Source organism: Leptinotarsa decemlineata, unplaced genomic scaffold (genome assembly GCF_025532065.1).
Source record: "Leptinotarsa decemlineata unplaced genomic scaffold, Ldec_3_MD MMD2_tig00004307_RagTag_RagTag, whole genome shotgun sequence".
In the NCBI taxonomy this organism is placed as follows: domain Eukaryota; kingdom Metazoa; phylum Arthropoda; class Insecta; order Coleoptera; family Chrysomelidae; genus Leptinotarsa; species Leptinotarsa decemlineata.
In genome coordinates, this window is record NW_027412606.1 from 19,727,852 (window position 1) to 19,743,470 (window position 15,619).

Consider the following 15,619-nt stretch of genomic DNA (forward strand, 5'->3'; position numbering starts at 1 on the left):
TCATTCATTTTGAAAGTGAATACAGATAATTTTTATGAATTCATGAAAGGTAACATAAGTGGGTTTGATACATCCAATTACAGTATAGTTATCCAATTCAATATTCCAGTAACAAGTTCAATCTTGGGTAACTTCAAAGATAAATTTTCGAATGATCCAATCATGAGTTTTTATGGTACAGGTGCAAAAGCGTATTACGTGAAATCCGTTGATGGTGAATTTAAAAAAGCCAAAGGGGTTAAACGATCAGTTATAAAGAATGAATTGACAAGTGAAGATTATCAAAAAATCGTTGAACATAGTGTTATGATATTTAGAAAGATGAATTCGTTTAGAAGCGTGTTGCATGATATGAACACTGAATTGAAGAATGAAGTTGCATTATCATACCATGACGATATACGATTTATCATTCCGAATACTACCCACACTCTTCCTTGGGTTCATAATGATATTGAATTTTATCAAAACGATCCGAATGAAAACATTCGTTGGATAACCAATATAATTCAACAATCACAATCTCAGGAGACTCCATTGAATCAATTGATTAATTTATTATCTGCCGAGATCAATGATTGAAATATCATTCAATATCTTCAAAACCGGAAAATTCAATATTGATGTTTATGTAGCCATTTATAATTGATAATATATGACAGAGTTAATGTGATATTAATGTATTATGTATCTATGTATATGTATTACTGTAATGAATATAAAATGATCAAAATTTTATTTATATCATTTCTATTTCCCTAATCAATTACTGCAATATATAAAGTATAATGTAAATGAAAGGAATATCAGTTTAAAAAGAATCATCGTGGGTGCACAATGTCTAAAACAATCGATAAATTTGGCAGAAAGAGAAAATGGGGTGGTAATGTCATCCGAGGTCCACCCGGCAATGGATTCAAATTAACAAAAGGTGGTCATTATGACATGCAAAGAAAAATATTGAAAAATACAAGCCAACCAATTGACAAGAGTGATTGTGTAACTGTATCATATCTTGAGGGGGAAACTAATGGAGCGAAGGAGGTCATACTTCTAGCCCTGCAAGCTGTAATATTGTAATATTGCTCACGATGCACGTCAAGCATTCGATGATAAAATTGCAGAGGCTCGGATAACTTTCACTCGTAAATTTGACAAACTTACAAGTGATGTAGAGATAAAAATGTCTGACATAAAAGCGTCTACAATGAAAAAATATGATGCTATCTCCAACATAACAGCGACTACAATGAAAAAATATGATGTACTGGAACAGAGAGTTGAAGTTTTGGAGAAAAAACATAAAATCAGGTCATCAGATGGACTGGGTTATCCAGGACTGGACATTATTCCAAATGTTAGAATGATGGAACCAAAACCAACAGATGACGTATTGATTGAACGGGCATGGTGAATGCATTTCGCGCGAGAATTAGGTTGGGTTAGATTAGGGTAGATTAGGTTACTTCTAGAGAAACGTTAGGTTAGGTTAGGTTAGAGAAACGTTAGGTTAGGTTAGGTTAGGGTAGGTTAGGTTAGTCCAGGAGAAACCCCTGGAGTGGGTTAGGATAGGGTAGGTTAGGTTAGTCCTCGAGAAAACCCTGGAGTGGGTTTCTCCAGGACTAACCTCACCTACCCTAACCTTACCTAACCTAACGTTTCTCTAACCTAACCTAACGTTTCTCCGCACAAAGCGCGTTGGCGCGGCGGCCCCACTACGCTCGCGCCGACGCGCTTCGCGAATCAGGCCGGAGGCCGTGCGGAGCTTGGCCCGCTTTCTTTCCACCATTGCTAGCCCCGTTCACTTCCCACCATTGCTCGCCCCACCCCATTCACACCATTGCGCATGTACGCCCCCACCTCATTCCCTCCACTCCCAACGATGTTGATACCCCGAGGAGCACGCTTCTCAATAATCAGTACGACGACTCAAGTCAAACAGAGCAGTCCAGTCAACTCCAGCTCAGTCCAGTCCAGTCCGGTGAAGAAGCAGAATTTTGAGTAAGTTAAAATTGTTATTTTCCTTTCTTTCTATCAACTAACTTTGTATTATTTTACATTTCAGAATGGCATCTACACAGAAAATCAACAACGCCGTGGCATCCATCATTCCAGTGGTCGATCAGGAGCAGGAGAAGGTAGCATCTTCAAGCGCTAGGGACCGCTCTCACAGCCCTGTGTTAATCCAGGCGGGCAGGCGGACTGGCGGACAATCTAGGCCGGTGGTGAAGGACAAGGTGGCAAGTTCGAGCGGTAAGGGCCGATCTCTCGGCCCTGACTTATTTGAGAAGGAGGACAGGGTTGTTAAGAAGGTCTGTCGACAACCTGCAGCTAGGGTTGGTCCTATTGAGAAGTACCGAGTTACTTGCAATAAGACTAATCCTTATGCAGGTAGTTGGTCGACCACTCGTGAGAGTTTGAGGCCCTCCAGGCCGCCTGCAGCAGCACCAGCAGTGAAAACACCTAGGGCGCCTTCTTCGGAGTGCGTTGTATTGACCCCGTTGGCGGTGCCGCTATCACCGCTGCCGACAACACTAATTCGTTGGAGAAGTTGGGTACTAACTTGACCTCTGATCAATGTTTGGAGATGCATAAACATTTATTTGATCAGCTAGCTTCGAGATGGAACCTGATTCAACTAGCGAACCATACAGCTACCCGGGGTATCAGTTTAATTACTGGGAGAACTATCAGAAAGGATTTGTTACTTCCACCACATCACCTCACTCGCTTGAGCCCGACTTCCCGGATCATGATTACAGGGTGCAAGTGTTACACGTCACCGGGACCGACCAAGCAGACCTTTCGGACAGTGGGTACGCGGATCCTTCCCAATCGGCTGAGGATCATCATGAGTTCTGGAACTGGTACGGAGATGACGAGCTCGATGAGTGGGGCGACTCCTACAAGTCCGATGAGAAAGATCCTCCTGACCCGCCTATCCTCATCGTGGATAGTCTTCCACCATCTCCTATCCTAATAGAGTGAATCCCTTACCCCTAATCAATCCCTAATCTTTTCCTAGGAGTACACATACAGTTGGTTGGTGTACACAAGACACTGCGAGGTTGGGGCAGTGTATTTTTCCTCTCCCTTATTAGTTTCTTCTTAATTATCACTCAGAGTTCCATGAAGATTGTCATTCTCGTTGCTTTCGAATTTCAAACACTAAATTGTTTTACATTTACACTTCACCCCTCCACATTTTTTGATATGGATATTGCATCAATCCCATTTCTACATCATTCTTTCACAATGTCGAGTGCTGATTCCACTACCGAACCGATAAGTGTACCAGAGTATTCTATATCAAGTACAGGACCCATCCAGGTACATGAAATAGATTCAATACTTACTCATTCCAGTACAAGCTTCGCAGAATTCCTGCAACGCATCTATGATCTTCCTGATAATTTCCCAGAACGCGTAGGAGAACGTATGCAAGAGGAAGTAGATGTAGAGTCAGACGATCGAGAGGATAACGAGCTACACGATCATGCGGATGATATAATTAGTATATCATCTGATTCAGATGAATATGAGGACGACATCATCAGTATATCATCAGATACAGATGATTCAGATGATGACACCATCATTATTGTTTCTGATGATGAGAAGCGCAAGTCCATACCATTGTATGGATTAATAGGAAAAAACAGCACTTTTCAGGGCTACAATTGAAGACAAGAAGAAGGTTGGTCAACTCTACCCCAATAGGGAATTCATTTCCTTTAACGTTGCTGTCTGACACATGATCAACAAATATTGAGGAGAAGAATCAAAGAACATTCTACAACGACAGAGACACATCAACATTTTAATTTTTTTTTGTTGTAATAATGTCATTGTCTTCTGTTATTAATGAATAAATTATTTTGTATCTATTTTTGTTATTTTCCCACATTTTGAATGCATGCAACAAAATGTTCCTCTTGAAGGACAAAGATCATCACATGCGTGAACAGTTTAGTGAAAGAGCGCATCTGCTAGTCAATGAAAGAGTGAGCTAGTTGATGAAAGAGTGCATGCATGAGCGCATGTGCTAGTCAATGAAAGAGTGGGCTAGTTTATAAAAGAGCGCATGCGTTAGTTTATTTTCTTCTATGAAAAGTGAAGTATCAGTAACATCATCACCTTTCCTATTCACATTCTATTGCCATCACATATCATTCCTCAGAACTAAATAATCATTATCATGAGCTCTATGTCGTTGTTGATTGCTGAAGATGGTTCACCACTTGTTGATATCGATCACACTGATTTTGAAAATATTCCAGTATTACATTTATCGACTCAAGATTCGATAAATAATTTTGATATTAACGACTTTATTAACTTCGCAAATGTGCCGGAACCGAATAGGCAAATTGTTATTGAAAATCCAATCGTTTCGCAATCATCACCACTCGAACACCCTTCATCTACCCTTCCTCTTGGTGTTGATAAGAAATCTAGAACAATCAAGAGGAAGGTTACTAATGCATCTTCATCGATTGTCACTGACTTCAGAGAAAAGAAACAGTCGAAAAGTGTTGTGCGAGAGAAAAAACCCACAACGAAAAGTAACAGATCGAAGAGGAAGCCAAAAGGTTCACTTAAAGAAATGAAGGATTATTTGAAAGCTGAATCGCTATCTTCTTTCAGTCCTCTACATCGGTTTGGAGAAATGAAAAAGAAATAAAAATGCCGCCTTGTAAAGGCGCAGATGGCTATTGCTGAACTTGAGAAGAGTGAGCGGGCTATTAATGCTAATAAGGAAACTCTTCAAGCATTAGATGCTAAGATAGCATTAGCGAGGGTTGAATTGGCTAAAATATGTACGGATGCAAATGAACTCCGTTCAAAAATTGTTGAAAATAATCAATTCAATCAACGTTCGAGAATGCAAGCTCAGGCGGAGCTTGAGGAGTCGACTCAACTTTATGAGATGGCATTATCAGTGAGAGATAATTGGCGAAAAGAGTCGAAGACTGCATTTCAAAGTGACGGCGATTAGATTTGGGAATGATAATGTGTTTTCAATATCGTGAGTTGAAAAATATAAGCGGTAATGGAGTATACAATTAATTTGGTTTGGTATACACAGAACGTTCGAATGGCTGGGGCAACGTTTACCGCTGCAATATTTTTCAATTCACATACTTATAATTGAAATGAAAACAATAATGAACTTCAACATTACTTTATTCATAAATACAATAGTAGATACATTCAAACCATATTTGATTCATCAATCCAAGAATTTTGTTCGCTAGGAAGGCCTAACCACTTTACATATACCTTATTTTTCCTTTTCTTCAACACCTTCTCAATCAGATATACGTCAGGATTTTTGGTCCGTAATAACTCTTCTTCGTAAAAACATCCTCTAATAGGTTGTTCATTCATATCTCCAAAATTATAGGTGGTGGGGGTGGTTTTATTAATTTTAACAATCTTGAAGAGCTCCGTGGTAAAGTTCGCAGTGTAAGACTTTTCAAAAATATTTTTGTACTTGCTTATACGTACAATATCATTCAATTGGAATTTGGGTTTACTTTGATTTCCTCCAATTCCTTTGATACCTTTGAATTTCAATTTTGTTGTTGAATCAACATTGATGGGCGCCATACCTATTGTACGATGAACTTTATTGTTATATCTACTAGTTATAGTTGGAAGAATATCAAGCCATTTGTGGTGACCTCTCATCGAAAATTCCTTGTTGAGCCATGCCTTCATTGTACGAATCACTCTTTCTGCTATAGCCGCCTTCTTTGTGCTAAATCTGTTTAAAAAATCTGTTTAAAATCTGTTTTTCCGTTAATCAGCTGCCGCCCCCATAAGAACGACAACTCTCAGAAGTTGACAAACTTGTGCGAGCTAGGGACTAACGAGGTCTTACCTTTTAAAGTGTGATTCCTAACACGGTTGCAGAATCATTCCAGCTTCAACCAGATAAATTCTCTCGAGAAAAATATCTGGTCGAAGCGGGAATCGAAATGTTGAATAATGATTGATATTATATTCTCGCATGAGAGATGAGAAGCTTTTATTAGAAAATTCTTTCCCTTGATCGCTTTGTATATGTTTGGGGGAAAATTTGGCTTCCTTTAATACATGTTTCATTGCATTAGTTATTGTACTACCTGTTATATCTTTAACTGCTACAGTCCACAAATATTTTGAGTAACAATCAATCACTACAAGTATATATCGGTATCCTTTATTACTTTTTGCATAAGGTTGTAGTTCAGCTAGATCTTTTTGCCATAGATCTGCAAAACCTTTGATGGTGGTTATTCTCCTATGATAATTACGTCTTGCAGGTCTATGTTATTCATTAACAACTTGTCGTTTGATATCACTTATTTCATTAGTCATTCTATTTCAAAAATGATTGAAGGGAAAAGTTGATAATGTTACTGCATTGAATGATGATATGATAGTGATATATCAATATATTATACCTTCTTCACGTAATTCTTCAATTATTGAAATTATTTCATTGTCATGTCCAGTATGCCCAGCTGACTTTGAAGCTACCAAAGGTCGTAGACGAGCGACTAACTCTTTCGGTGAATTCCAGTACACATAATTCACAGGTTCAGAATTATATGTTTTCTCCATTTTCTTTCGTTTGAGAGCTCCACCAATTTTATTTCTATTTCTCATTGGATATTGTCGTGAGTCTAATAGAGGTTTGATAGCTTCACGAAATTTTTTAGAATTTGTGTTTTTAAACCATTCTTCAGATGATATTATTTATATGGAGCATTCGTTATTTTCAATATTTTGAAATATACTTGACGAGTTTCATCATTATCAATATCTCGCTGATTCTTCAAAAAGATCATATCATACAAGTCTGGACTACCTGCGCATTCATATTTTTTCACTTTATCAGCATCCCGAAATGAAATGTTTCCATCTTTGAAATGTACCACTTGACTTCCCATTTTTAGCTTTTGTGTTATAGGATCCATACGTACACCAAATGTTCCATCATATGCTGGATTTCTAGATTTTACATTATTCAAATGTTTCGCCAAAACATCATCACCACTTTCATTCATATTATGTGAGGAGTCATGGTCCAAGGAATCGATGTGGGACGATGATGGTGTTTCGAATAGAGTTGTTCTCATATCGTCTTGAAGTGTGCTCGTGTCACTATTCACAGATGATACACTACCAAAAGATTGTTTTCTTCCTATTGGAGTACTCATGGGATAATTTGAAGTAGATTGAACATTTCCATGGTTTGACGATAACATTGATGATTTCGAAGTAGCGTTTGATGATAAAACATTCAATGATTTCGTTATGGACTCATACAATTTCTCAAGTGTGGTACGATTTTCAATATTATCATTTTTGATAGAGTTGAATTTCTTCCTGACAGCTTCTGTTGTCTCTACTAGATGACGTTTCAAATTCATTTCACTGTTTTTATTTTCAGAATCATTTTTCGTATTCATAATGCTCTTTTTGAATTATAGCTCAATTCGCTGATGAAGTGACCTCTACAATATTCAGTGATCGAATAAGTTTGAATAACAAGATCATGGATATATAAAACTATCGAATCCTTTGCGATATCTACTTTCATCTATTTTTCTGTCCTTATCAATGACTAGAAATCCATATTGGTCCTCCCAGCATTTAACACACATTAATTGGAATTGTTTGAATGTTACATCGGGTGATACATGATCTGAATGAATATGATGTAAATTCGTTGTCACGCACTAATTGTTTGGGTACTCGTGGATATGTCTGTGCGAGATAAAAACAATCAACATCCTTATGACGTATCATACAGAAATATGATCTAATAATATCCTGATTTTCACATATCACATCATCGAAAATGAAAACAGAATTAGGCTTAGCATCGGAGAGTTCCACTATTTCTGCATTATTGCTGAATGTATAAAAACCTAATCTTTCTATAGGTTCCAAAACATTTCGCAAGTACTGATATTCAGGTTGATTGAGTGATTTTGAATATGGATACACATTTCTAAATCTCAGTCATTGTGGATGTGTTAATAGCGATATTATTGCATTCGTCTTTCCACAATTTGAAGATCCTATAATGAGTCCTCGAACTGATGATGGAAGTAGTGGACCATGTCTGAATACCCTCTGTCCATTCAATCCACACCCGAATTTCTCATCTAGATCATCTACAGCAAACTTTTCTTTCTGTTTTACAATGCGTATCGTGCCGTGGTTGAAGACTATATAAATGTTATTAGCTTATTCATTTCAATGTGCACCATCAAACGATACGGACGTATTGAAAGTGATCATAAAATAAAAAGAGGTTGTGGTTTTGTTAATGATTCAATGAACAATCTTCCTTTCGAATTACATCTACCCGGAGGTTATCAATACTGTGGACCAGGTACAAAACTGAAACAACGTTCAGCTCGCAACGATCCTGGAATCAATAAATTAGATATTGAATGCAAAAAAACACGATATTCAATATTCCAAGCATCCATCCGATCTTGCAGCAAGACATTTAGCCGACAAAGAACTTGAATACAGCGCTTGGGATAGGGTTAAATCGAAGGACGCGAGTATTGGGGAAAGAGCAGCTGCATTACTTGTCACCAACATTATGGGCATGGGTTGTAGCAGCAATAAGAAAAAAAGTAAGAGGAAACAAAAGAAGAAAAATAAAAATAGAAAAGTTGCATTTGGTGCTGGGATAGTCCATAAAGTGCGAAATGTGTTGAAAAAAGCTGGTGGGGATTAATTTGTGACGAATAATAGCAAAAAAACTATCACTGTGGCATTGCAGGTGGCACGTAAATACCTCAAAGCTGCCGGTGGAAAGAAGAAAATCCGCACACCACGCATAATTCCTGTTCCCAAGATCGGTGGACTTTTGCCATTGATACCAATTTTTGCTGGACTATCCGCACTAGGGAGTTTAGCGGGAGACGCTGCTGGTATTACCAAGGCCGTGAATTCAGCAAAAGCCAGCAGAGCGGCTTCAATGGAAGCCAATCGCCACAATAAAACCATGGAGGCTGTAGCATTGGGCAAACACGGAAGTGAAATATACCTCAAACCGTACCGTTAAGGTTCAGGACTTTATTTAAAAACATACAGTCGCGAACAAAACAAAAAACTAATTGAACCTACACCTCAGAGGCCTCTCACTGATCTGGATCTCAGTTATTATGCCCAAAAAATTAAAATTCCACATTTTCGTGGTGTTTTTATGCGTGACAGATTATCCTCTTCAGGTCCAAGACAAAACGAGACAACTATTGTTAATTTAAATGGAATAAGTGGACCAGGAACACATTGGGTGGCATATAAAAAATACGGGAAAGGTGGGGATCCACCAATGGTGGGGATCTACCCCCACCATTGGAATCGACTCGATTCTTTCGAAAATGTTCGAATGTAAAAATCAAATATAACTATGATCGTCAACAGAAATTTAATACAGTTCTCTGTGGTCACTTGTGCTTACAGTTTGTCTCTGAATAATTTTCCAAATAAAAATGGATACAACACCAACACTGGATCGGGAGGCTATCAAGAGTATGTGGTTTTCACTTAGAATGTTTTCAAAATATGATACCTTGAAAAAAATGGATGAAGTGATGCTTGAAAATATGCCCAAGGAAGTGATACTTTCATGTGTTGCACATGAGATTGCATAGGTTTGGGAAAAGTTACCTAAACATCTACAAGATGACATCGATATAATGAAACATAGATATTGTTATGAACACCACTCTGATCAAAATTCAGATTCGGATGTTAATGATGGTCCTATACCTCGAAAATCTATGTGTTGTATTCGTAATATAGAGGATGTGAATATTGATATCAATGAAAATGATACTTATTACAATACAACACCTTCCAAAAAGTGAAAATTGTCTCAAATGTGCTGTTGCTGTGTACAACAATAAATTGAAATGTTTTTCAAAATATTCATCAGTCATGTCACGAAAGTTCGAGCTACAAGCTGTCGGGACAAGTGTCTTGACTGCGGATTTTTTTCCACCAATTGAATTGGATAGGAACAGTCGTTATGGATTAGGACTTTTGGGATTCTATGGATGCAATACAATCAATAATATAACCAAAGCTAATAATTTAGTGAGTTTCAGAGTCAGTGATGACAACTCATCGAAACCCCAGAAGTTTACAATTGAAATTCCATGTGGTGCTTACGAAATAGAAGAGATCAATGCTGTCATACAGAAACATATCATGTTCAGATTGTTTCATGATAAAAAACCAAATGATATCATTACAGATGATATTTTCTATCTACACGCCAATAATATACATTCAAATGTGAAATGCGATCCAAATATGAAATTGATCTGACACATCCAAATTCTATAGCAGAAATGATGGGGTTCGCTCATGGCATATTTTCACCAAATCAGATAGATGAATCCTCTTTTCCAATAAACATTACAACTGTTAGACTTATCCGCTTAGAATGCAGTATAATATCTGGTTCATATATAAATGGTGAAGAATCCCACATTCTTTTCTCATTCGATATTGATGTTGAACCTGGATACAATCTTACTAAAGAACCACACAGTATTATATATATGCCTGTCAGTCCAGAAGGTCGTCAATTGATTCACAACATTACAGTGCGTACTTTGGATGAAAAAAATAACCTTATCGATTTTGGAAGTGAAGAAGAGATTTTCATTATTTTGGAATTGAAGAAAATCGAATAACTATTGTTATGGGTTTCATTCACAATAGACAAAATCGTATTGAACAATCCCAAACCAAAACGAGCTGCACTATCAAAAAGAAAAGTGTGCATAAAAAGAAGCTCATTCCACAAGTGTATGCTAAACAGTTAGCACATAACGCTCTTATCTGTGAGTGATCTTGAATTTTTGAAATCGATTGGATTGAAAGTGAGAAAATAACAATGGTGCTCGAAACAAACAGTGAAAAGTTGAATATATTCGATGAACCAGTGCTTGATCATTCTCTCATAAGTTTACATGAGCATACATAAAAGCCCTACGGATCACCGCTATTCAGGAATTCGGATGAAAATAGATTTGCAATCAATAATCAAGATGTTATACTAGATATTGCCGTGAGCTTCATTTACATAGAAGGTTAATTCACCCCGAAAGATGAAGCGAAAACATGCTATCTGTCGAATAATGCAATTGCATTTCTCTTTGATGAAATTCGTTACGAAATGGGTGGTGAACAAGTAGCTGTTGTTAAAAAACCAGGGATAACATCTACAATGGAAACCATTATATCATTTGGACAATCACATGCTAACACATTTTTGACATCTGGCTGGGGACTTTCACAATTTTAACAAGATATCTTGGATACAAACAGTCATGTTTTTAGTGGAAAACTACCACTGAAATATTTGATGGGTTTTGCTGAAGATTACAACAAAAGTATCTTGAATGCCAAACAGGAACTGATTTTGATTATCGCTCGATCATTCAAAAACTCATATATAGGTGAGGTTGATGCTGATTTGGAAATGAATAAAATCGAATGTAAAATAAGACATGTTGTACCAGATGATAAACACAAGCTCAAACTTTTGAGTAGAATAAACAAAAGCGGTCTGAATGCCAAAATCAAGTTGGCTTATCGCATGTGGGACCTCTATGAACTACCATCATTACGTGGGACTTCTTCAGACATATGGGTCATCAAAACAACTAACGCTCTGGAAACTCCTCGTTTTGTCATCATCGCATTCCAAAGTACTACCACATCTGAAGATAGAACACAGTTTATTACAAAATTCACAACTGCTGATATCAATAGTATTCGAGTATACTTGAATTCTGAAGCTCATACATATGAGCGTTGGAATTTGAATTTCGATAAAAAACTTGATGCTCCTGCTTATTATGCTTTCGAGAGTTTCCAACGAAGTTATTATGATAAAGATATGAGTGAACCTCTGATGGACATTGGACAATTTAGAGAGAATCCCCTATTTGTCATCGATTGTTCCCATCAACCGAATGCAACAAAATCATCAACTATTGATATAAAGATTGAGTTTGAGACGAGGAAGACAAAGTTTCCATACAACACTAAAGTATATGCATTAATTTTGTATGATACAGTTTCAACATACAATGCATTGGATGGTTCAGTTCACAGCAGAAATTGACACTTTTCAAATTATTGATACTATTTCATTTTTCCACTCTATCATGTACTGTTTTATGATTTTTCTTCATTTGTTACTGACTTATATCATGTATTGTAGTTTTTTTCCTAATTCATATATATTATACTCATTGTTTTGTTATAATTTTCTATTGTATATAATAGGATTTAAATAAATAAAACATGAAAATGATACAAAGTTTTTCATTTGACATTATTTATGATGTACAGGAACATACAGACTATCTAAAATAACTTCTTCCTCATAGTCATCATTTTCGCGATCATCTTCAATTTCCTCTCGATTTTCATCATTCAATTCAAAGTGATGAATAATCCATTCTGGCAAGTATGGTTGGACGCTATACAGGAATTTTCTCAGGTTCAGTTCAATCATAACCTCACAAAGTTGCCACAGTTCCAATTCATCATCCAAAAATTTGTTACAAACTTCTGCACCACTCCGATAGTTCCCAGCATCACGAAGACATAATTCAATTTGTTTTTCATCATAGCATACACGCATATCATGAACGCTTGCATGTTCGGCTCCATCACCCAACACCTTCAATTTAGACGACAAATGTTGAACCGATGATTTAATATCTTCAACATCGATCCAATCTTGACTTGCATACTGCATCCACATCTTTGAATGTTGGAACTGAATTCGTATAAAAAAAACAATAAGCAACCTCCAACTTGTTTCCATGATTTAATACTCACATTCCCATTTTACTTGTAGTTACAAAGTGAGTGTATTCAACTGAGTTAGTAATGTTTATATTTCCATATAATTATCATCTGATATATGAATATTATCAAAACAAAAAGAAATTCACTATAATTACTATTATTATTCAATCATATTGAATTTGACTAGAGTTCACGTTTTCATACCAGCAAAACTGTGTGGGCTATGACCTTAAGGAATTCACTATAAATAATTACGATTATTATTCAATTATATTGAATTTGACTTGAGATCGCGTTTTCATGCCAGCAAAACTTTGTGGGCTTTGTCCTAAATACGTCATCGTATATTTACCACCCGATGAATTGATACAAGTTATATCATCATCACTGAATTGCAACGAAATATGTTTTGGTAGCCATGTTTTAAATAATTTATCATTGCTCACATCTTCCAAAGTTAATAAAATTGATTTACCAAATCGTGTAGAATAAGTTGACATATTTTTAATTATGTACACTTCATCAATTGGCAATGAAGATAAGGCCTTTTGCTCTAGTATTTCAACCTCCTGTACAATCAAATTATTAATTTTATTCAAATCTACTTTTGAAACGGACATGATGAAAATATGTATGAAAATATAAACAATTTCCAACAGACAAATACACTCACCTCACCGTCTTCCTTCTATTACGAACTGAATAACACTCTACCAATTGCTAACTGCTGCAGATATATTCGTCTACTGATTTCATAGTGTACCAGGCATTTCTTTTATATTAAACAGTGCGAGTCACCCCACCATGAAATCGTGAAAGGTTCACATTGCTAGTTGCTACCCACTAGAGATGCCTGACGTCACAGCCAAGCCTACCTCCCAACTGGATGCGATAACAGATGTCGATACGAACAGGCAGTTGTCGTTGCGCTCGTAGAGGGTAGACATTAGGCAAACGGTCCTCGACTGCCGTGGTGTCACTATCGATAGCGGGGCTAGAGCGATGCGTTACGTCACAGCCTTCATCGCATCGGGAGGGGTGAGGGCAGACCGATGAATACGCATTACTCAGCCACACGTCGCGGAGTGAACATCTTGCTCTCTTACCGTTGGACGGATGCTGCTGTGACGTCACACCACTACTAACTTGGTGGGCTCACACCGATGGAACATTCATTACTTGAAGGATCTTCGGAGTATGCAGACGTATGTTTGTACATTGACAAGCACATGATGAAACCGTGTACCGTGCATTCTCACACACACACACACACACACACACACACACACACACACCAATCAAATGTAATTACGTCACTATATCACACACACACACCCAAAAATCTCATATGAAAAAAAATTGTGAACGATCCCTGCACCAGACCCTTCAAGGTCACATCGCCTTGATGTTACTAATTAACAACAAAAAAAGCAATTAATACGTCATAGTGGTGGGGGGAGGCCCAGAACCGGCTGTAATCTGCTACTAATGCATGCAATTTCAATGGAAATTTTTGGCAGATTTTCATAACATGATTAAGAAACAAAATGTTACAGAGTAGCGCAATACATTTCAATGAAAGTTATTTTATCTGTGAAGAACTTTATGTATTACCGCATCATAACATTAGGAGTTGGAAATGGCAGTATTGATCCCCTTTCAACTGAAGACGTTCCAAGCAGACCAATGATTCTACTTGTTGATACAATATGCTATAATATGAATGAGTATTCATCGTGAAATAGGAATCCAAATTTCTTCGCAATAGACGTTATCAAAATCAACTGCGCTTTAGATCTTTTATGTCTTTTCTCTTTTCAATTTAATTTTGAGAATAATTCGAAAAATCCTCCAAGATGAAGCTGACGGCATTATATTGGCCAATCCAGCCATGATACCCACTTTTCTGTAGACCGCTAGCAGACCCATCGATTTTTTTTGAACAACATAGTCTTGATCTATTTTCCAATCTTCTCAGCAGAATACATCCATCAACTAACGATTTTATCCTGGTTATCAGGAGGATAACCGCAAATACCATCTATGTATATAATTCCACATATCGAGCCTGTTGAAATTATTTTGTCACACATACATTTCCATTATTTGAACCTACAACAACCAACTTATGATGCACTGTTTGGAACCTTTGGTGTAGTAATGAATATAACTGGAGTTTCTTCCCAACACCAAATCGTTATTTTTAACACCTCGACATGTGTTTCGATCACCAAGTGATCATCATCAAAGAGGAAGATTGAAAGGAGTTTTAATCTTCCTCTTTGAAGATGATCACTTGGTGATCGAAACACCTGTCGAGGTGTTAAAAATAACGATTTGGTGTTGGGAAAAAACTCCAGTAATATTCTTTACAACAACCAACTCTATGGTATTCCTGCAGTCGATACTGAAAGAAAGCGATTTCAAATACGTAACTTGATATCCATTACTTTAATAAAACGGTTCATGAAGGAAATATCATAAATAAGGACATCACAACTGAAGTACGAGACCACATGGAACCTCCATCAGGTCCTAACATTCATCGAAACTAAGAAACACCACAAACCCTTCAAAAACTATTCCAAAAATTAGTCACCCTATCAAGCCGAATCGTCAGAAAAAAATTCAAACAGATTGGCAAACATTACTGAATCGCAAGAAGGAATGTAAATTCATATTAAGGACCCGGCAAAACACAAGGCTTGAATTGAAGGCAACCCACAATTCTTATTCCATTCTTTAGGAAAAATGTTTCTGT